This window comes from Rousettus aegyptiacus, unplaced genomic scaffold (assembly GCF_014176215.1).
Source record: "Rousettus aegyptiacus isolate mRouAeg1 unplaced genomic scaffold, mRouAeg1.p scaffold_m13_p_14, whole genome shotgun sequence".
Taxonomy (NCBI): domain Eukaryota; kingdom Metazoa; phylum Chordata; class Mammalia; order Chiroptera; family Pteropodidae; genus Rousettus; species Rousettus aegyptiacus.
The window spans coordinates 20,854,190-20,877,165 of NW_023416289.1; the positions used below are offsets into that span (position 1 = coordinate 20,854,190).

Below are 22,976 nucleotides of genomic sequence, written 5' to 3' on the forward strand. Positions count from 1 at the left end.
TTTCAAAAATGACAAAATGTATAACCTATGTGTGTATGTGCATTTTTTCATTTAAATTAGCCCCAGATGGCAAGGATTGACTTTCCTGGGCTGACAGAGAAAGCATACAACTCAGCCAATTGCAGTTTACTATATGCTAGGCACTGAACCAAGTGATTAACATATAAACGATATCATGTAACTCTCAAAAGCATTTCAGAGATTAATTAACTTACCCAAACCATAGCTGCAGCCAGGCAAGAAACACATGAACACAGACACACACAGCCAAAAGATTCAGCTACATGTATTCTTGGTAATTATCCTAGCTATGATATTCCCCTACCATCTCTAGTCTAGCACAACTAAAAGTAATTATAAAATAAATATAGAAATTTACCTGTGGGAGTTTTGAGCCAGAAGTTGTCCATGACTGAGAGAAATTAATCTTGTTTGGGTAAGTAGAGTGGATTGGAAGAAAAGTTAATAGAAAAAAAGAATAGAGTTTGTAAAAGAGATACAAATTTTTACAATGATGAAAATGTGCTCATCATAAAATGATTTCCAACATATTTGCTTTTTGACGATATGAATAATCACATTAAAAGCAGTGAGTCTACTGAAATCCAGAGACTCATATAGATATTTTCTATATATAGATATTTTCGTAACAAAAGTAAATAGTAAATTAGGACTTGGCTTAGATTTCAGGCAAGCTCCACAGATATTACATATCTAGTCCACAAAACAGGAGATTCTATAGTCTCAGAGATACTGATGTAGACATTTAGTCTAGTGGTTTCAGTATTTTAAGGATCAAACTCTCTATTGTGTAAAAGACAAAATATGACTTTTGTTTGTAAAATATGAGCACGCTAAAGTAGGCGAGCTTCCTTTTATCTATTTTCTCTGCCCCGAACTCCATTCTAGGGTGGCTGCGCAGAACCTCAGGGCTCATAATGTGGTTGAAAAACCAGCAACCCCTTCTGCTGGTTCTCTTTATAGACAAGAAAACAGTGGCCCAAAGAGCTTCATGGTTTACCCAAGGTTGCAAAACTAAGTAGTGGCTTCTGCGCCAGGACTTAGAATTTATGCAGAGTCGCTGTGGGGCATGGCCCTGTGGTACATGGGTGGAAATGTAAAAAATAAAACAGTAACTGACCTCCCTGTTTAGCTGCTCTGGAACAGAAGTGACAGGCAGAACTTCACTCACAGCACCGCTGAAGATACAGAGAAGGTGGCAGATAAGGAGGCCAGAAGCTGGAGATGACCGGTGTCCTTGAAGCAGAGAGAACAAGCGGACAATGTAGTCAAGGACATTACAGAAGAACACTTCCAAAAAAGAAGGAACAGGGTAACTGCTTGTAGTTCAATGGTTCCCCTTTTTTGAGAAGAGGCCATTAACAAGAATAAAAGGAGGAAGAAGAAAAATACCATACATGAAAAATAAATCTTTAAAAAGGCCTGGTTCTTGTATATAAAGCTTGAAAACTCTCTAAGATAACTAAAGTATAAAAATAAAAGAAATTCTGAAATAGCGGAAGGACATCTCTTGTTCCTGGAAAGGTGCATTAAGTATCATAAATATGTAAATGTTTCCTAAACTATGTCATGTCAAACCAGGTATAGGGCATATATACTCATTATGCTGCAGAACAATATATATTTTCATCCTAACTGTTTAATGTGTACATATGCATGCATAAAAAAATGTCTGGAAAGATACACACCAAATGTTAATCACAATGATATTTAGGAATTGCGACTGAAATAGAGAATTATGGAGGATTTGTAAATTAATTTTATATACTCTATGTCCTTAATTTTTTAAAACTATAGTTTTATAGTTTTTACCTTACAATTTCATAATAAAGTGAAGGATTGGTTGGATAAGCTCAAACATAACCAAATACTACCATTTCCCCACCTACTTCCTTCTTTCTTTCTCTTTTTTCCCCTGTTTAGATTGACTTTACTGATGACCTGGAAGCTGAATTTTTTTTCTTGTGAGAATGGGCAGCAAAAAGGATGTGAAACTTAAAGATTAATGCTAATAAAACCTGAACAAAATCTATGCAGAGCAACAAAGATGAAATCTCTCCTGAATTTTTTGTTTATTTTGCTAACATTCAAATGACTAGATACTTTTATTACACCCTATGACTCTCAGAAAGAAACAAGAGGGCATTTTGGTAATACTAATTTAGTTGAGAAAATTTAAGTAATTGATCTTGGATGGCTTTGCACTGTATAATTGTATGTTTTCCCTTTCTATCACTGTGTATTAAAAAACATTTCAAATCCTCAGTGTTGTCTTTCTTCCTTCCCAAGTGTATTCCTTAGGTTAACATTCAGCCTGCAGTGGTAAGCAGGATGAAGACCTCCCACAGGTGACCATGTCCTAATTCCCAGATCCTGTGATTACATTACCTTTCATGTAAAAAGAGAATTTAAGTTGTATGTGGCATTATGGTTGCTAACCGGCTAATCTTATAATGCAGAGATTATTCTGGATTGTCCAGGTGAGCCCAATGTAGTAACAATGGTCCTTCAATTGGAAGATAGAGGCTGACAGTAGGTAAGACTAACGCAGTGTGATGTGAACAGGACACTACCTGCAGTTGGCGGCTTTGAAGATAGAGGACGGGGCCATAAGCCAAGTAATGTGGGCAAAAAAAAAAAATAGATTTTCCCCTAGAGCCACCAGAAGGAACACAACCCTGCCAACATGCAGATTTGTCCACAAATCTAAGACAATACATTTAAATTGTTTAAGGCTGCGAACTTTGTTGTGATTTGTTAGGACAGTGATAGTTAACTAATATACCAACCTAGAAAACGTAGCCTATCAGCTGCCTCCTCACTTAATCTTCTCCCAGATGTCCCAGCCTACCAGGCTAGTTGGGGTGCCTCCTCTGAGCGCTCAGACCCCTATTCCCATCCTGTACTGATATTCTTAGTATAGTGGTTAGAGAGAAGTTTGAGGACAAATCTTAACTTGTCTGAGGCCCTAGCTTTTCAACTCTTGTATCTCCGTGTTGATTGCATCTCTAGTTCAGGGATGCTATAAAAATACATTGAGTATGATTATAGGTTACTGTAAGCAAATAGAGTATAATTTTACTACAATTTAAAATATTCTAGTAGCAAGTGTGTGTTTACCACAGTCCAGACTTTACATAATATTTGAAACAACCCTATAAGGTAGGTGTAATTGTTTTTACTATCATCATCATTCCTGATTTACTTATTAGGAAACTAAACTAAAGCACAGAGAAGCTGCTGACAGATTCCAAGGTGGTATACTTTCCCGTCTTATTTTTAACCATGGCAGTTTGCCTCTTGAGCCTGAGTACTTAATCAACACAATCTGACAGGTCTTCAATATGTCCATATGAAAAAGTCTACCTTCATAAATCACCTGTGATGCTGAAAGAGGAGGCTTTAGCTAAAAATGTTAAGGTTATCATACCCAGAATGACAGGTCCAGCCAGGGGAGTGGATGAAAGCTGAAATCACGTTCACGGCTAGGTAGATATATTGCCGGATGGCCTCCAGCCCAGGATTTTATGGATAGTTTCTTCCTGCAAGAGATGCATAGGATTGAAGACAAACAATCCGACCATGTACTACTGTTTTCATTTACTGGGAATCCAAAGTTCATAGTGTATGGTCTTAGGAAGATATCTAAATACCTCTGAGGAATGTTGACTTGTTCTGGGTCGTAATGGCTCCAGAGTGACAGAAAAAGAAGGGCTCCCCTAGAGGTTGTGGTGGATATTGCAGCGTTCCACCAGAGGCTCACATCAGGGTTGATTCACGCTTGGGAATACTGGCTGCTGGCAGCTCCCGGCACATCCCTCAGTGGAGACCACTAACCACCCTGGGATTAAGCCCAGATCCCATTTTATTTGTTCTTCTGAACTAAAAATATTTTGCACCGATAAAAGCTTGTAAATTGGCTATCAGCTCCTTTTTTTCTGACTCAGCAGTTATATACATTACTATCAAGTGACAAGAAAGAGATAGGAAACTATTTCTCCAAGCATGGCGTTCCTACCCTTCCTGACCCTAGACTTAACAATACTTTCTACCATTTGGATATTCTCTGATTTACAGTTTACAAATTCAAAGGTTTAACAAAATAATTTCTACTCAGTGATTTGAAAGAGAATCCTGTAACATTTTCTAGATAAATTATTTGAACCAATCAGAAAGGAAATGGTTATATGACCTAAGTGGCAATGATATTCTGAATGGGTTGTAAATTAAGGAAGATGATTATTATGTATGTCATATGCCAAAATAAAATTTTCTTGGTGAGAAAAAGAGCACTATCTACTCCGATTGTGAAATCTAACCTTTCTTTGAAAAGTGAACAGACGAAAAATTTTGCCTGATATATACTGAAAAATAAAAACAAAACCCAGAGCACTCATAAAGGTTATGAACTTTCCATATTGCTTTTCTTCAGAGACATTCGACCATTGAATATGCATTCTCCTAAGACAAATTCATGGAAGGAGACTCCGTATACTAGAGCGAAGGTTGTCTCAGTTCACTGAATGTGAACAGAAAGGACTGTTATAATATTCATAAGGCAAAGTTACACTGAAAAGATTTTTTTTTCCATAAAAGCAAAGCACAGAATTTTATAATGCATCAAACCATAGAATGTATTCATTTTCAATAAGCCTATTTGTGTTTTATGATTAAAAATAATATAAGGCTCTGTATGAATGATTTCTTGATATACTTGAAGAAAATAAATGTTTAGTGGCATGAAAGCATGCAATTTAAGGGCACTTTTTAAAAAGCAGCTATTCCTAGAGAATTTAAATTTAATGTTATAAAAAACAATATTATTTAGGCAGGTAAGAAGTTCTAAATTTTACCTTAAATTTTTCAATTTAATGTCAGTTGTCTGTTTACTTTTATCTCCCCACTTCTTTCAAGAGGGAAAAGGAAATGGTATATCTATAATTTCGTTGCAGTCATTAAAACAAACTGAAGGGAATGGAGGAACATGTTCTGAGTCTTCCTAGAGTTGGCATTTTCGGTGCCTGCAGAGAGGAATTAGAAGAACAATGATCACAAAGAAAGTAACTTTCAAAGTTTACCTAACAGCTATAGAAACCTAAACAGTTTCAGCTAAAGAAAAATGACTCAAACAACTGAACTGTGTACATATTATCCTAAAGGCATACATGAATGCCTATCCATATCTGTAGCTATGGCCATGTCTATGTCTCTATCTATCTATGAAATTAGTTTTTTTGCCATATAAAAGAAAACTAATTCTTGCATTATTGTTCATATTTAATTTGAAACCTAGGCCTCTTAATGGAAATAAAGTATTTATTAAAATAGTGAAAGTATTAAGCAAGAGGTATAGAAAGCTTCTGGAAATTTATTTACATTGATAGTGTCTCTGAATATGTAAAGTTTATTAATAATTCATATAAAATGAAAATACTCAGAAGTCTAAACAGTAGTGACCTGAGTAAATATGTACGATATAGTCAGATTCCATGTTAACTCAAATTTGAAAGGTTTTCCACTATTTCACAATATCATAAAATATGGTTTCTTGCTATTTGTGCTAATTCAAAATATAGCTAGACTAATGAGTGAGTAAGTCCTGAAACTCATGTGGCCAGTGGTTTACCTACCATCTCAAAGTTTCACAGAGGTGAAGCCAAGGCACCAAATGGTCTTTGTCAATGTCTACCCTCCTTTTTCCTCTTCATTCTTTGATTTGAAAGCCAAAGTTCCTTGGGATGGTTTGTAGGAAACTGGTAGATAAGCAAATATCCTGCATAATAACCATACAGAAAGGTCAGTCTCTGGATAACCGAAAGCTAGCTTGATGTTTTCTACAGTTATGATAGAATATGTTGTCAGGAAGAGACTGCCAACTGAAAGTTTTTCTTAGTTATAAATTGGTTAATAACATTTAGAACTTGAAACAACATATAGGCAGTGATTTGTAAGCTGCCACCTGTGGACAGAGACATTCTAAATCATCTTCGGGGGTGCTGTTCATGTGACCCATGAAGCTGCACTGGAGAAACGTCACCAGGCCAACACCTTTCATTACATCCAAAGGAGACAGTGAGTCCTGACTACCATCTTTGGATGGCAGGTAGCAGTTTCTACCATCTTTGGATGTCAGTGAAGGTACCTGCAGGACACTCGGTTTCCGAGAGCAAATGTTTAAACATCACCCATGTCCCAAGCGTAAGACTTCAAACAGGGCACATCATGTGTTTTCTGTGCATACACTGCTCTCTACGCGCTCTTACTGACGCAGGCCATGGCTCTAAGTAATGAATACAAAGGTAACTATGTTTAAAAAAATTACAAATAGTTCCTTTCTCAGAGATAGTACAATTCTGTGTTTGTCAAATACCTTCAGGAAAGTAATAATACTGATTCAATTCTTTTGGCTCGTTGTGCAACACTAGCTAGCAAAGGTTTATTTTTTTTCCTTGGGTGATATTTCTAGATGAAGAGAAGTGCCTGATAATTTCTTTTAGCATATTTGCAAAGCTGAATTCAGCCCCATGATTCATTGTAACTGCTTCAGAACACCATGTAAGAATAAAAAAAAAAAAAATGAATAAAAAGGCAGTAGAAAGGAAAATTCAAAGCATGCCATTTGTTAGAATCTATTTTTTTTGCAAGCATAGCACTTCAATCTCAATAGTGTTTCAAAGCCTCCAAAACTTATAATGGTGGTGATACACATATTTTGCTCTCTAAAAAACAGGCCACGAGATAATGAAACCATAATTTCGAAATACTGCAATGGATATAAAATGGCCACATGCGTGGTTCTGAAATACTCCATATAAGTACTTTCTGTAAAACAGTCATATATTATACTCGAGGAATAAGAAAACAATTTTATAAAAGCGAAGGAGAAATACTAAATACTGCGGAATAACACTGTTCAAATCAGCATTTCATTAATCCAACTTGAATAAACTTAATTCTCTCCTAAATCTTAATCAAGACAGCCTTGAAATGATAGAAACTTAGAGAGAAAGTTTAGAAGTCACTGAATTCGGCAAAGCCAATCTGTTCCTTTATATAAATAATTACATCAGTATCAAAGGCTTGTTCTATCACACAGGTGTGCAATTTAAAACATTTTTAATATAGTCATTAGATGTTTATGGAAAAACTGTACACATGAAATTTACACGACACACACAAGCACATTTCACTGTATACCTACTTGTTGGCTTATAGTGGGTAGAAAGAGATCTAACACTTTGAAGTCAGTTTTTACTTTTTTCACCAAAGAGTTAATCTGAAGTTCTAGTGATAGATACAATTGAATACAAAGTTTATTTTTTGCTTCACAGACCTTTCTGGTGTTTTTCTAGGTCTAGAGTCTTCCCATACCTTGCTTGGAAACCAGTAAGATAGTCCTCTCTTGTTTTATTAGTGGGAAAACTAAGGACCAGAGAGGTTAATACTTACTCAATACTACATAATAAGTAGATAAGCTTTTGAGGTCCAGCATCACAATCCTTCCACTTTGCCACTGAAAATATATTTTGACCTTTATTCTTGTAGCATTTCACTATTTTTAGTTCCTTTTTAAAAAAAGGATATTTATCTACATTTTTAAGATTTGGATTTAATTCTTTATGCGACAGACTTGTTGGAAGACAAAATAATGAAAATTTGTAATTTACAAAATTAATATCTTCATGGAGCTGAGGATTTTGTTTCATTTCCTCTTTCATATCTATCTAGAATCATTTTAGAGTGGGATATTTCAAAGCGTAAAACACACTTTACTATTACATAATTAGTTTGCAGATGTAGTTGTTCGAAATTAAAAAAAAACATTAGGGCATGTATTAAAAGCCACACAGAAGAAAATCAATAAACTTATACAAAATATTTTAAAAATTCCATTCCATGTGTAATTTTTGTTTCCCATGTAAACATATTCAAATGTCAAATGACAAACTAGAAAAATTTAGGTGATAAATAACTAGGAAAAATTTGCAACATACATGACAAAATATTTATTTCCTTGATTTGCAAACAGCTTAAACAAAGCGAAATTTGTGTGTATAGAAAATACTAATGGCAATACTATAATGAAAAGATGTGATAACACAGATTCTCTAATTTGAATAGCTCTACACGACAGATAAAACAACATTTTGAAACCACTTGGTATCGAAGTGTCCATAACCTCTACTATATAATGAAGAATGTAAAAGGACATTCTGCATTCCATAAAAGGTCAATCTGCTGGTAAGTCAGGGTTGGGGATGATCCAGCAGGTTCAGTTGAGAGGCAACTACCAGTACGCTGGGAAACTGTGGATTTATGATATGCAAAGATATAGGAATAATCTTCACAGAGACATGTGAAGGTATGCAATGGCTTTTCCTAGGAATTCTAAAAGGTTTAAGCCATTTAAAAAGAAAATTTGGAATTGAGATGTCTAAAGATCACATGCACGTAGAGAAACAATTTGAGTGACTCTAAAAATAGTGTGCTTAAAGGTCTCGTATTTTATATCGATAAAGTTAAAATTATGAATATAGATTAATAAATATTTGACATTTATTTAAATATGTCATCTTACTAATATTAGTGATAAATATAATCCCTAAATAAAATAAATTTAGATGAAAGTGAAATCATTATTCTACTTATATTCCTAAATATTAGTTAAACTTAGGGGAAAAACAGATGTCATTTTGAATTGGTTTTGGGAATATTGGCATTTACCCAGGATAGATGAAAACATGTAGGCATTAGATATTCATTGTGTAAGAGAGAAAAGCTAGTCAAAGTATTTACTACTTATATAGCATGACAATAGCTTTTGTGATAAAATCTCTTTCTTTAGAATATTAGAAAAGTAAAACACTACATTGCTTTCCACATACAAAGTAGGAATGGTTCCATTCAATGGAAGTGATCAGTTCTATTATGAACAAAATTCCTAGAAATCAAACTCTGTATTAAAACTTTCGATATTAAAAACTGGCCTGTTTCTACAGACATTATCAAACATGGAGAGAGCATAACTCAAAGTGAACAAATTGCCTAACGGAAATCTGACCACAGTCCTAGGTAGCATCCTAGCTATGTACATACCATGGTTCACTTCACTTAGTGTCCTGTTTTGCTTTTGAGGGAATTTAAAATGCATTAAAAATTAGCCATCAATAGAAGCCAGAAGGACATGGGGACAGCACTGGTATTGGTAATTAATAAATATTCTGACTTTTTTTTTTTCCTCCAAGAGTAAGATCAGCATATTTGGAAAGGGGAGGAAAAAGTAAAACTAACCAATACTCCAAACATTGTCCTTAAAATTAAAATTGTAAGAGATAAAAAAATTTCAATTGAGTACATGGTCTTGAGCCTTTTTAAGTACGTTCTTGTAGCAGTGCTGTTAAAAAGTAACATCTTAAGTTTGTTTTCTATCGACAAGGTTTGGCATGGATTTCTGAACTTCGTTAAATAATAATACTATACCAAAATAAGCTCGTTTCAGCTTTGAGACACAGTATTTGTACAAAGTCTTTACTCTCCTAAAACTTACTTTAAAAAACAAATATTGCTATGCTTTATTCTCTGCTCACAAACCTCTTATCCTATGGAGTTCCTATGTTTATGACTAAAACTCACATGAAAATTTAGTGTAAGGACTCATTTTCATGCGATTACTGAGGAGGAGTTTTGAAGGTACAGGATTCTCTAAACAAGTTCATCTCAAGGAAAGGACATGAGGAATAGGAAGAAGGCAGGTAAATCACTGCAAATCGATTCCATTACTTTTGCCATCTGTTCATCGCAGGGCATGCTGCAGTATTCTGTCCTTTCCCTTAGATGTAAAGATTAATTTTAATGGAATAGAATATTAATCTATTTGTTACGTATTTATAACTTATTAATGTGTGTGTCTTTTTTGTCTCCCCGTGGTTGATTTACCCATGTTAATATACGGTGGGCCATCAAGCATGTACTTAAAAGTTGGACAGTGTTTACTGCAAAAGTTGGACTGAGAAAATTGGACAGTAGATAAATTCAGCCAGTGGAAATTGATGACAAGGCAGTATAAAAAGCAGCTGCAGCTTTAATAAACTATATACCTATCAACCACAATGATGACTTTTACTCATGCTAGAGGTAATAACCTTGCAGATATATACATGAAACGGACTTTCAACGTATAAATTTAAAAAGTGAAAGCATTCCAGGTTATTACAGAGACCTGCTATCAAGCCCAGTGGTCACCCCAAAATGTTCAGTTAAGATCAAGCTGTTATAAATAACTCACTTCAACATCTAAAACAAGTTTCCTCTAGGAAATTGTTTAAGAAAAAAGTCAGAGGCAGGAGGAAAACATTAACATATTAATGATTACTATCACAGATTCACTTGATGTAAAGACACCTTTCATTGCTCAATTTTCTTAAGCATCTCTTAGGGTATTAAAATCTAGAATCAGCTGCTTTTGCCCAAACATTGGTTAAATGTGTCCTTAACAAGAAAAAGAGTGACACACTCAAAAGGACTGACTGAAGAATGACTAACAAAGAAATACTTACCAAGACATGGGCAGGCTTAAGGGAAATCTGCAAAGAATATTAGTATACTTTAGGGTGTAAACAACTTTAATTCAGTGGTGTGATGGTAAATGTTTAACAACTGGCTTTGGTGGCAGGGAGGGGGGCCTCTGTTTGTAACACTGGCCCATTTCTGTGGTGTAAATATCCCCACTATGGCCACTATGGCGAATTTTAACTGTGCTTAACACCACCTCACAAAATTCCTGACAAATTAACAATTGACTCTTGCAAGCCATGAGAACCAGCTCTGGCTCACCACTGGCCAGAAAGGGCAGAGAAAGGGAGTCCTTCCGGTGACAGAAGACAGACACACTGCAGTGAGAAAGTTAAGTTTCCAGTTCTGCATTTGCCACTTTTTTGTCTCCTAAGTAAGTGTACTGGACAAGTTACATACTCACTGAGCTTCGGTTTTGTCACCTGTGACATGGTGCTGATGACATTACTAAGACCATAAGGTTAGTGTAATGATTAAACGAGGTGGTCCATGTAAAACATTTAGAGGAATGTGTGACAGAGAGTAATTTCCTGCCCATACATGTAAGGCTCTATTCATGATCATGAGAATTATAGCTATTACATTTTTCATGTTTTCACTTGAGGTTAATCATAGATTGCTTTTTAAAAAAAAAATTCTGACTTAAAGGTGAAATACACATCAATTCCAGTTTGCCAAAGCTTATGCAGCATAATGTCTGAATTTTGAACTGTCATCATGAATATGAAAGCAAACTATGACACTATTTTTTAAAACATGACTATCTGTGACAGCCCTATGGTAAACCTCATTGTTTTTCACTTTACCCTATTGTCAATTTTTAAAATTTCAATGTAATAGTTCTCCTAAAAATCATAACTCTGTATTTCTGTCCTTTCCAGTTTGCATTTATTATATAGCCACAATATCTATATCTATATATATAGATATATAGATATAGCCACCCTAATTATATGTAATATTATGTGTCAACAAAGAATCTTCACTCACAATATCTATTTCAATCTTTACTACCATCCTTTTTCTTAAACAATATATTTTGATATGAATATTGAGGTCACACAGAAGTGATATGTTCCAAATCATACAAACGATAATGACAGATCTGGAATCTAAACTAAGGTTAGTTGAATACCAAGTTAGTGATGAATTCAGAAGTGATGAGCCCCAGTGGGAGATTAGAGGACCTTTGTAGGGAACTATTAGCTCAAGAAGGATGGCTGGGGTATAGATTTTGACATTTAGTCCAGTGAAGGATCAGCTGAACTCATTTATATCAAGAAAAACTACAACCGTAAGAGTATATCCTTGGACCTGCGAAGGTGAATGGGCACAAGGGGTTGCGGGATGGCTTCATTTTTTTGTCAAGGGAATCTTTTTGAGCAGATGAGAACATATGACAAAGTCATGGCTCTATTACAATGGTCTCTGGAGATTAAAAAAGGTCTTTGAAGAAAAGTTTCCTTTTAAAACATTTCTCTCTTGGGATAAATGCAAAAACCAGTTGTATTGGGGAACCCTGCTAAGAGTCTCCTAGTGAGGGCCTGCTATGTAAAAGACACGCTCGGTTGGATTAGGGAAGGGTGCAGGTATACTGCATAAAATCTGATGGTTAGGTCCTGGTGGGCGTATACTCCCTAGCATGAGAGTTTTACCTCTCTATTTTAGTTCATTTTCCTTTAAAATAGTGTCTATCATAACATTTATCTGATGAGGAAAAGATTAAATGAGTGTATGTCCACACACACACATATATAAATGATTATATATACATATATATAAATGATGATAATCATCATAATTATTAAATTCTTAATAAGCGCTTGCCTTTAAGGGCATTTTCTAAGACATATCCTAGCTTATTTGTGGAAATGCAGTACAAATATTGATTTGAAGATGTTAAAGTGTACACAGTATTTTCCTTTCCTTCGCATTTGTTTGTGAAGCATTTATTAATTTTACTCACAGGACATGGCTGATTTTTTTGAAACTTACAGGATCTCTTATTAGTTATACCACTGAATAGGTACAGAGGTGTCCATAATGAGATGGGAAAAATTGATCTATAATACTAATCGTTATATATGTTATAGTAGCCTCTCTCGTACCAAGGTCATAATCTATCCCACAGTATATCTGAACATTTTTAAAAAATAAGTGTTGACCTTCCATCTCATTATAACCTACTATGTAGATGCTTATAATGAACCTACCAAATCCCTTTGACTATGTGATTAGAAAGAACCAGAGAGCCTAGAGACGCTGTGGCAGCAATGGTTAAAAGAAATTTTCTTGATTCAGAATATAAATCTTGTCTTATTTCCGATGTAATTGGAACTTAAGTGGATTATTGTATCTTACTAATGAGAAAATGTATATTTACACATATATATATTTTAAAAGACACTGTCCTATGTTATTTCCTCTAACCAGAGAGAAATATCAACTTTCAGTCTTCACAAATATTTCTGCTCACAGCTGACATAAAACCCGATTATGACGATGGTGCTCAGAGAAAGTAGTAACTAGTAAGATGCGGAGCCTTGCGGGTCTTCCCTCTTTCTGGAGCCCCATTTACCTGCAAAGCCACAGGGAGCACTTACCAGCCTCCTCTGAGCAACTTTATCCCCAGCAGTAAATAAATATAAGCAAGTGAGCCCGGAAAATGTTCCCTGTTTACGACAAAACGCTGCCGACTAAGCGAAGATGATGAACTAGACCCATTAGCAATTAAGAGACCCAAGACTGCCCAGTGACCTGAGTTCAGCAGGCCACTCGTGAGGATGCTATAAATTATCTGATCTGAGTGCTATACACCTCGACCTTTTTTTTTTTAATAAAGTAATAATCCCCACCCAACTCCCTCAGCTCCCATATCACTGAAGTTGCATAGGAGTTATATTTTTTTGTCCCATTTTCCTTCTGAAACTTCTATCTGTTAACTCTGAACTGGCCCAGTTATCCACCTTTTCTGCTCTGTACCCAGCCGCCTGCAGACTGTTAGATTAAATCTCACATTTGAGCAGATTGGTGTCATCACGCTTTCTAGGCACCCAGTGGCAGCTGGCCTTCGGTGCCGCTCAGCAATATTGCTATGCCCGTTGGTCAACTCCCCGTGCTCTTCATCACGGCGACGGTTTTAATTCTTTATTATTACCCTCACAGAACGTACCCTGTCACCGGCCACTCTGCTCTGCTCATAATTTCCCCTCTTTCTTCATAGAGAAAATTGAGGCTTTTAACCTATAGTCACTATGGTTGCTTGGGTATCCTCTAGGATCTCCTTTTAAAATATAGATACAGCCCTTTTGTAAACCAGAAGTCCCTCTTCAGCTACTGTTTCATCCCCCTCCATCCTTTCATAGCCAAGCTGTTTGGAAATAGGCTTTAAATCCACTAGCATATTTATCTTCCCATTTTAAATTTTAATCCACAGCAAAATGACTTCCACTCCCATCAACTTCACTGAAAATGTTCTGGCTAAGGTCTTCCATTACCTTCGAAATGCCAAACAAAGAAATCTCTCCAAACTCATTCCACTCAAATTCTCTACGGTATTTGCATTCATTCTTAGAAATATAAAGTATAAGTGTACTTCTATTATAAATATTATACTTTTCCATTGTAGAAATTTTCAACTCTATTTTAAGGGGGGGGGGAATAAAAATATATGGACATCCTCACCACTCATCGTAAAGCAGTGTTTAAACATTCGTACATACTTCTCTTCAGGATTTGTTCTAAGCATAAACAGGCATTTTGTACAAGTGAACATTATGCTTTTCTGCTTAACATCATATCATAAACATTTCCCCATGTTACTAAGTAATCTTCAGAAACAATATTTTAAGACTCTATAATTTTCTATTACATGGAAAAGCACGGTTTAATTAATTTTGTCACAGAACGTAAACAATGAGATATGTTCCTATATTATTAAGTACCCTTGAAAAACTTGATTTGAATGGTTGCAGATTTTGTACTATGATTGTGGAGTAATTTAGTTAATTAATCTCCTTCTGCTAAGCCTTTAGGTTGCTATCAAATTTTTGCTATTATAAATAGTGTTACAATGAATATCGCGGTACCCAAGATCATCTTGAATCTTATATTTAGAATCTTATATTTAGACAGATGCCACCTCTTCCAAAATTAGAATGTAGACTTTCCCACTTAAAAAATGTATATATATATACATATATTTATATTTATATTTTTGGAATTACCACACAGAATTTCTCTCTACATCTAAAAAAGAACATATTATTAGAACTTTTACCTAGCTCACAAGAAAGCGGGGAAAAGCATTAGCGACAACGGGCACAGTTAAATATTGGGATCTGTTATTAAATAATGTCGGGAGGAATGAGAAGAGTTAGAGGGACAGAAAATGAGAGAGATTTCTGGAAGAGTCTTCTCTAGGAGCTATTGTCTTTTTATTTGCCTAGATTTTTTGAGGTTACAGAAATATTTTATTATATCAAACAGAGCTTACATTACACCTGGAATCACTGTGTTTACCACATACATCAATGAGGACCACTGATGACAGTACTTTAAGGTAAATTAGCTTAGATCGCGGAGAAAATAGGAAAATGCTGAATAAATAAAAAAGACTTTCTTGGCTTAAGTTGTTGCATACGAAACTGGCTTTTTGACATAATCTTTTAAAGATTCACAGAAGGCTGAAAAGGACTATTTTGTTCAGTGTTATTTGTAACTTTTACTAATTAAGTCTGCCTTTTCTACTAAACTTGAAGGTGCCATGGAAGAAGCTGTTTGTCAAGGGTAAACAGAGATTGCAAATCATTTAGTTTCAGTCCTGCTCTGAATCTTACCCAAATAATGAGCAGTCTCTATAGTTGGCATAGAGAGCCAGAAGAAGGAAGAGTGTACGTTGGTATATGTGGAAAAATAAGATTGGGGGCAGCGGGGTGAGAGGGGTAGCAAGGAGCCTCTATCTGAACATAAGTAAAATATGTACCTGATTTAACCCTATGAAATTATACTGATGAAAATCGTGAAAAGGCTATGGAGAAGAACAAGTTTTAATTTTCTGCATATGTTTATAAGGAGCTAATCTAGGAAGTCTTTAATTGATTGATTCAATGACCTTTACATCATAACTGTTTTCAAACTCAATAACTGAAAAAGTCCTATTCTGAATTGCTAGAGTCTATATTGTCTGAGACCTCTTGAAACCTAAATAAGTAGATTTTCTGAATCTTAAGGTTTCCCTAAAGTTAATGAATTTATAGTGAAGGCTATGATTGAAGCACCTAGATATAAAAGACACTGCATAATAAAGTGTGTTGTGAGTCAGATTAAGGAATAGATATCAAAAGGAAATGCTGAGAATTAATACTCAGTTTGAGGGTAGAATCTGGTTAGGAGTTTTAGTTACATAGAAAGGAGATACATAAAAATGATTTCTTCAGAGAAATCTGTGCCATTTGTCCCATTCACCAACACAAAAGAGGAAGGAAAATGTGAGCTGATATAAGTTTATGTGTATAGGAGCAGGGAGGGACATCTGTCTCTTTCATCACGAGGGTAGGGGTAAGGTTTCATGGAAAGGATGCCTCATACTTTCTGGAAGGGGAAAAAATGGTGAAATGAGATCTGACTCCTGCCATTGAAATTTAGGAGGGAGGGAGGGGAGGAACGAACGAAGGAATGAAGAAGGAACGAAGAAGGAACAAAGGAACGAGGCAGTTTTCAAAAAAAGTTGGCTGCCTAGGAATTATCCTGCACTTTTGTTGAGCAGGGACAAAGGACAGGTGACTATTTTTCATGAACCAGAGATTGTCCTTGAGGTAATGGAGGCAGCCTGGATCTATTTGAACACTTGAATCAGTAAACCACTTGGGAAGAAGACAATTCCAATAGAGTCTTTGTGACTTGCAGGTTCTAAAAACTAGGGTGAAAGAGAGGAGTGGCGACTGGTGTCACAGCAAACATTGCCCAGTCTGTAGCTCAATGCAACCAGAAGACTGACGGGTTGGGGGAAGCTTTGAAGAAGTTATGAAAATACCCATACGACAGAGAGAGAGAATCTGCTTTAAATATCTTCCAGATCTCGAGAGAACGAAGCCAATACACGACAGTGCCAGTTAACTAAGAACGTTCCTACCATCTGCTGCTCTCTCTCCCTCGCTTTCGTCAGACATGGTGGCATTAGAAGTTTGCGTGTGTGTCTGGGGGCGGCAGAGGGCAAGTGACACAGAGAGAAGCTGCTATTGTCCCTTTCCCATGTCACGGAGTTCCATTTCTACCATCCCACCTGGAGGAAGGAGTCAATAACAGCAGAAGCGTTGATTAATATTTTTGACTGGTCACTTTTTAATTACTTAAAGGAGGCTATTCTTTATGCCTTAAGGAAGCCACAGAGATTTCTATTATCTACAAGTGAGAAGAAAAGTCTAGGGGTCAAGATTTGAGTATATCTGAGCTTCTGAATGCCTCCATTACACAGGCAGCTTTGAAGGCCTTGGAAATGATCTGAGATAATCATGTTTCTGTAAAATTTTTAAAAGTAAGAAAGACATTTTAATTTCAATTACTTAAGACTGGTTTCTTTTTCCAGGTTTTCCTCTCATTCTTGTCTTCCTGTCAGGGGACTTTGAAGAGGCTACAGCCATTTTAAGGTAGTCTTAACTGTCAGATAAATATTGATCTTTTTCAACATTATATCAATCATACCAAAATTTAAAAAGGACCATTAGGGTAAATCATAGAGAAAGATGAGATTCACTCAATGCTATTATATGAAAAAGAATTTTTTTTTTTTCAAAATCATGTCCCCAGTAATATTTATAGATTATCAAAGAGAATATGCAATGAATAAAGAGATATTTCTCAGATATTTTGTGAAAAATATTTTTGAAAGGTCACACCATTGAGATTCTGAACGGCCTACTTCATGATTAAGAGTTTCAAATAGTATTTTCTTTGTAAACTGTTTTCAAAAAACAGAAATCATTTCCATCAATTGGGTTCTAAGCCTGGATGGATGCATATGGTGAGAACATTCAAAAGTCATGAAGACTCCACAGACTAAATCAGGCTAGATTTACTTGGCCGGCACATGAACATGCACAGATTGAACTAACATTTTGAAGTAAAGATAAGAGGCAATATTCAGCACTGTTGTGAGATATTAAAAGCTTAACTGCGGCCATCTAATTCTCAAAGTGGTTTCCTCTTTAGAGGTCATGGTGACCAGAGGCATTTCTGAAATAACAGAAATATAAAAATCATGGAACTAAGTGAAGAATTTGATTCGGTTTTTTTTTTTTTTTTTTTGCATTACCACTTTAAAGTGAGAAAAGATCAGATGTATTTATTAAGCATTTTATAATTATTATAAAAAAGAATATTGCGCAAATTTATATGACATGTCCAGTGAAAAATACAAATGATGAACCCTACTTCATTGTTATACATTCTTCGTGGTATGTGACAAATGTTGAACAGCTGGTAATTATTACATGCTACTACTCAAATTTTATTTTAGCTTTTTTCACAAACAAAACAATCCGTCACTTTTTTTAATGAAGTGGAACAGCATAGACAGTTGTGAGTTCTTGTTGAAAAACAAATAAGTGTTAGAAAAGTGAAGGGACTGCAATCATGCTTTAATAACATCATTAGATGACCCGAGATGACATCGGCATGGAGTGGAATATATCCATACAAAAATCCTCTTTTCCATAAAAGAATGAGAACATTGGTAGTAGATGACAAAATGAAGTTTTTCAAAACTCTGGAAATTAACCAGAGGGGTTCTTATAGGGGACATTTATTCAAGAAAAACAGCTGAATCTCAGTAAGTTCAGTCAGCTTTGTCCCATTTTGATTTTCCCTATTTCCATTCCTCAGATGGGTGTGGCAAGGCCATTACCACTGGGTATAGGGTGGCCACTTCCACTGGCACAGAAAACTCATTAGAATTTAGAGTCTTAATGTCCCCAGCTTCATTAGGGTCTACTCATGTGTCCCCATCCCAGCGTACAAGATCTTCTTCTTTCCTAGTCAATGCCCTCACCCCACCAGCGAACCCCTGCAAGACTGGTGTTTCAACTTGCATTGTAATTCAGCCAATTTACAGGTGAGGTTCTTAGTTTGTTTTTTAGCAAGTTCAGCCTCATGGAATACAGGGTCTCCTTCAGGACACATTTAGAAGTTTTTAGGTCATTTACGTGGTGCTTAACCTGGGAATTCAAATCCCTGAGCTTATCCTTTTCTTTCATCAGTGACGTTTGGAGCAGCCCACCAAGGCCACTATATTCCACAGTTTTCCAATAATGTTTAAAAATATCATAAATAGAGTCACTTAACTCCTTGATGAGGAGTAGCCAATACAGATATTTCACATCTTGCTATTAACAGTTCATGCCACAGTTGATCAGAGCTCTCTTTACTACTGCAAATAGTCATTAGCATCTTTAAATCTAATCAGATCAGAGAGCCAATTATAGAAATCTCAGAACCAGTCAGAAAACTCATCTGTAAAATGCTGTTTCTAGAACCACTTCTAATAACAAAATCTGAATCATTCAGGGTTTTCCAGAAAAATGGACCAATTGGATATGAATAGATACATAGAACAATATTTCTCATGAGGGACCTGCTCACACAATTATAAAGGCTGAGAAGTCTGTGAGCTGGAGGCCCAGAAGAGCGGGTGTGTAGTTCCCGCCAAAACCTGAAGGCCTGAGGATGAGGCCCATAACCGTAGAAGCACACGAGAAGAGACATGTCCCAGGCTCAAGTAGAGAGCAAGTCTGCCCTTCCTCCACCCTTTTGTTCTATTTGGGCCTCAGTGGAACGGATGCTGCCCACACACGGTGAGGAAATCATCTTCACTCAGACTACTGATTCAAATACTAACCTTCTCCAGAAACATCCACCCAGACATAATGATTATCCAGCTATCTGGGCTCCCTGAGCTCAGTCAAGTTGACTCATAAAATTAACTATCGTGATACCTGTATCTTGTTGTGACATTGTTCATATTAATAATAATCATAGATGAAAGATTTTTCTTTCTGAGAGAAGGGTGGATTCATCCCGAGGAGGTGATTAGAAGAAGCCCATGCAGCAGGACCCCAGATTCCTCCATCCAAGTCCCCAGGTACGATTGGGAAGGTGGTACATGAGGTCACCACATAGACAGTGCCTTCTGGAAGTCTGTAGTGGTCAGTGAACTGCAGAAGGAGAAGAGCCAGGAGGATGCCTCAACTGCTGAGTGACAGGCACTTACAGGAGCATTGGAGGATGACAGAAGGACCTTCTCAAGCCACATGGATTGAGAAACTGGCCTGGGCTACTAGACCTTGCTCTTCATGAACCCAAATGAACCTTTGCTGGCATTAGGGGTGCCAAACATCAGGCCTGGAAGGCACTTCGGCAATGTCTGAGAAGGTCTGGCTGGTGGCTCTGGCAAGAAGGAAGCCACCCACTGTCTGCTGAAGCTGGAGCTTCTTCATGGTCTATGAGGTGATGCTTCTTAATGGTGTATGAGGGTGTCCTGTGGGCAGTCCATCACAGAAGATCCACCCTCCCATGGTGACGATGCACAACATCCCCATGATACGGTCAGGGCACAGCATCACTGTTCCCATCCCGTCATCTCTGCCCCCTGTCACCACAGTGAACTGGCACTGAAAGTGCCTCTGGGCCTGCTTCACTATGAGGTGCCAGGCCTGCCGCACAGAGAAGACATAAGGGTGTGAGTGAGCAGCACCCTCTGGCACCCTCCTCCTTCATGGGTCACAGGTCTTCACAGGGTGCGGGCTCCGCCTCCCCTAAGACGGTGGGACTATATTCAGTGGTGAGGAGGCGCTGAGCACCGAGATGGCCTCCTGCCGTATTTAATGATGAGAATCCAGCTTTATCTGCAGACGTCTCGGTTCTGGTGTGTTAGATCCTGGTGTCTGCAGGCGCAGCACACACGACTCTCTGGGGTCAGGTTTTTCTGAAAGTCTTGCACAAGGAGAACCACTGCAAAATTTGCCCTCTAGAACTGCAAAGACCTCTGGCCTCACCACACTGCAAGATGTAAAACCAGGGACCACCAGGTCTCCAGCATAGGACAGGTCACAGCAGATAGCTGAGCCCATAAACTTGGTGTAGCCTGCAAACATGTGGCATGTGGTCTTCTCTTAACATGACTGTGATACTATATAGAGCACATAAGAGAAAATGATACTCTCCAAGAAAGATAATGATATTTTAAGGGCAACTAGAACGATTTGAAAAAGGTGTGTTTCTAGATTGCATACATATGTCATATATTATTTATTTCTCCATTTATTATTAATTTGTATTTTACAGAAATCTGAGTAGGTACTTGCTTAAGAATACAAAATATGCTTCCTAAAGAATCTTACTGCTCCTGCTGCTCATCTCCTATCTGAAAACACAACCATCTGTACAGGACCATCATTTTCACAGCAATGAATACTGGGAATATTACCCTCCCACAAATGAGGACATGAAGGATAATAATAGAACACAGCAGTGGTCACTTCCTGGATCAGGCTCAACACTTTGCTATTTGGGTTCACAAGGAGAGCTGTCATTCCTCACACTGTTTCTGGCATCGTTACGCTTAAAGGGCATCACCATCGCGTACCTGTGGGTCTCCTATGTAAACCTCTGCTGGGTTTACAAAGCAACATTCCATCATCGCCCACATCTAACAGATTGAAAAGTATGGCTTAGTGGAATTTACTCAAGGTAACACAATATATAAACGGCATGTTTGGGGATAAAATCTCCCTGCCTTGTTCTTCCCAGTGTTGTGGGCACAGATCACTGCTAACAACAGAAAGTGAATGAGGGAAGTGGAATTATTACTCATCGACAAAAAGGAATGAACCACTGATATCCACCACAACGTGGAAGACTCTCAAAAACATCATGCTGAACAAAAGAAGCCTGGCTCACACAGAGGACAATTCAGTTTCTTCAAAATTCTAGGTAAGGTAAAACTAAAGAGAGTGACTGAAAGCCTATTGGTTTTTACCTACTCCCGAGGGTCAAAGGATATTAGGGAACTTCTTGGGACTGTAAAAATTTTTCATCTTGAAAGTGGTGATGGTAAATGAGTGTATACCTTTGTCAGAACTCACCGAACAGTATGCAATATTACAATGAGTGTATTTTATTGGTATGTAAGAACAGGACACCACAATAAAATTGTTTTTTAAAAACTGTACCTTTGAGGTAGGCTCAAAGCACAGCATTGACTCTCATCCACACAATTTGGCTGTTGCATCAGCATTAAATCTCAAACTTAAAAACCAAAACCAAAAAAAAAAAAAAAAAAACAGAAAATCGAGTGAGCAAGACACTTGAATGGCTACTCTCCCTCCCTCGTTCATATTCTAAGAGGAAATTAGAATCGATTTAACTTCTAATACTAATGGAACATATATCATGGCAAATAAATTGAAATTGTTAAAATCTTGCTCCAACTTCATAATGTTTTATCATCCCAGAATTTTCAACCTGATAGTAAAATGTGAAATTGTTTATTTTTGTTTTTAAAGCTATGAATCAAGATTTTTTTACCTGACAGTTTATGCATCTGCATAAACATCATATTACCACACGAATAAAACATTAGAAGAAAAATAAAGATGCACTTAGAGAATTGTTACTTCACAGACCACCCCAAAATATTTCAACTTTTTTCAAGAAGCAAGCTTCAGACCAAATCCATCCATAAACTGTCATTACAACGCATTTGCTAAAAGGAAAATGTTCTTGACACATCTTTTAGACGTCAATTAGTAAAGGTTTGGTCATAGTCCTGTTCAGTCCACTTTGCGGTTTTAACTCCGCCGTTTCTACTGCGTGAACAGTCAGGCAGGCCTCATTTTTTCCAGGTACTCTTAGATAATAAAATTCCTTCATAAGTCGTTACACTCAGTCTAATTTTAGTAATTAAAATGTCTAGTTATAGGTGAGAGTGAACCTTGAAACTTTGTTCAAGGTTACAGCTCCTTCAGTTCCAACCTGCTGCAGGCTGAACACCTATTATGGAGAATGGAGAACATGGTCCGTCTCTCCTTTATTTCCCCACCAGATGTTTGTCTTCTTCTCTTCCATCATTGCCCACTAGGCTATCAATGAGTCGTCTTGTGTTGAGGAAAGGAAGAGGACTGAGGAAAGGGGCAGCAGAGGTCTCAGTTGACTGATATTCTCAAAAGAGTTCATGGGTGATTGATTGGTACTAGCTCTCTCTTATGGGACGGAGGGTCTCACTGACATTACTATCTAATATTAATACTTCTTCTCTTGCTGCCAATATAAAAGATGCCTCCAATGGTACACTAGTAACTTACAAGAGGGTAAGTCATCTCTAGATAAAA

At 36.8% G+C, this 22,976-nt stretch overlaps 1 long non-coding RNA gene across 1 annotated transcript; it reads right to left on the minus strand.

Annotated features, from left to right (window-relative positions):
* Positions 1-383: 383 nt before the first annotated feature.
* On the minus strand, positions 384-5,764 carry LOC107501860. Its single transcript, XR_001594881.2, has 5 exons — positions 5,652-5,764; positions 4,875-5,042; positions 3,452-3,563; positions 1,142-1,257; positions 384-427 (listed from the first exon to the last, which is right to left on the minus strand). It is a non-coding gene; the product is annotated as an uncharacterized LOC107501860 (long non-coding RNA).
* Positions 5,765-22,976: the final 17,212 nt, after the last annotated feature.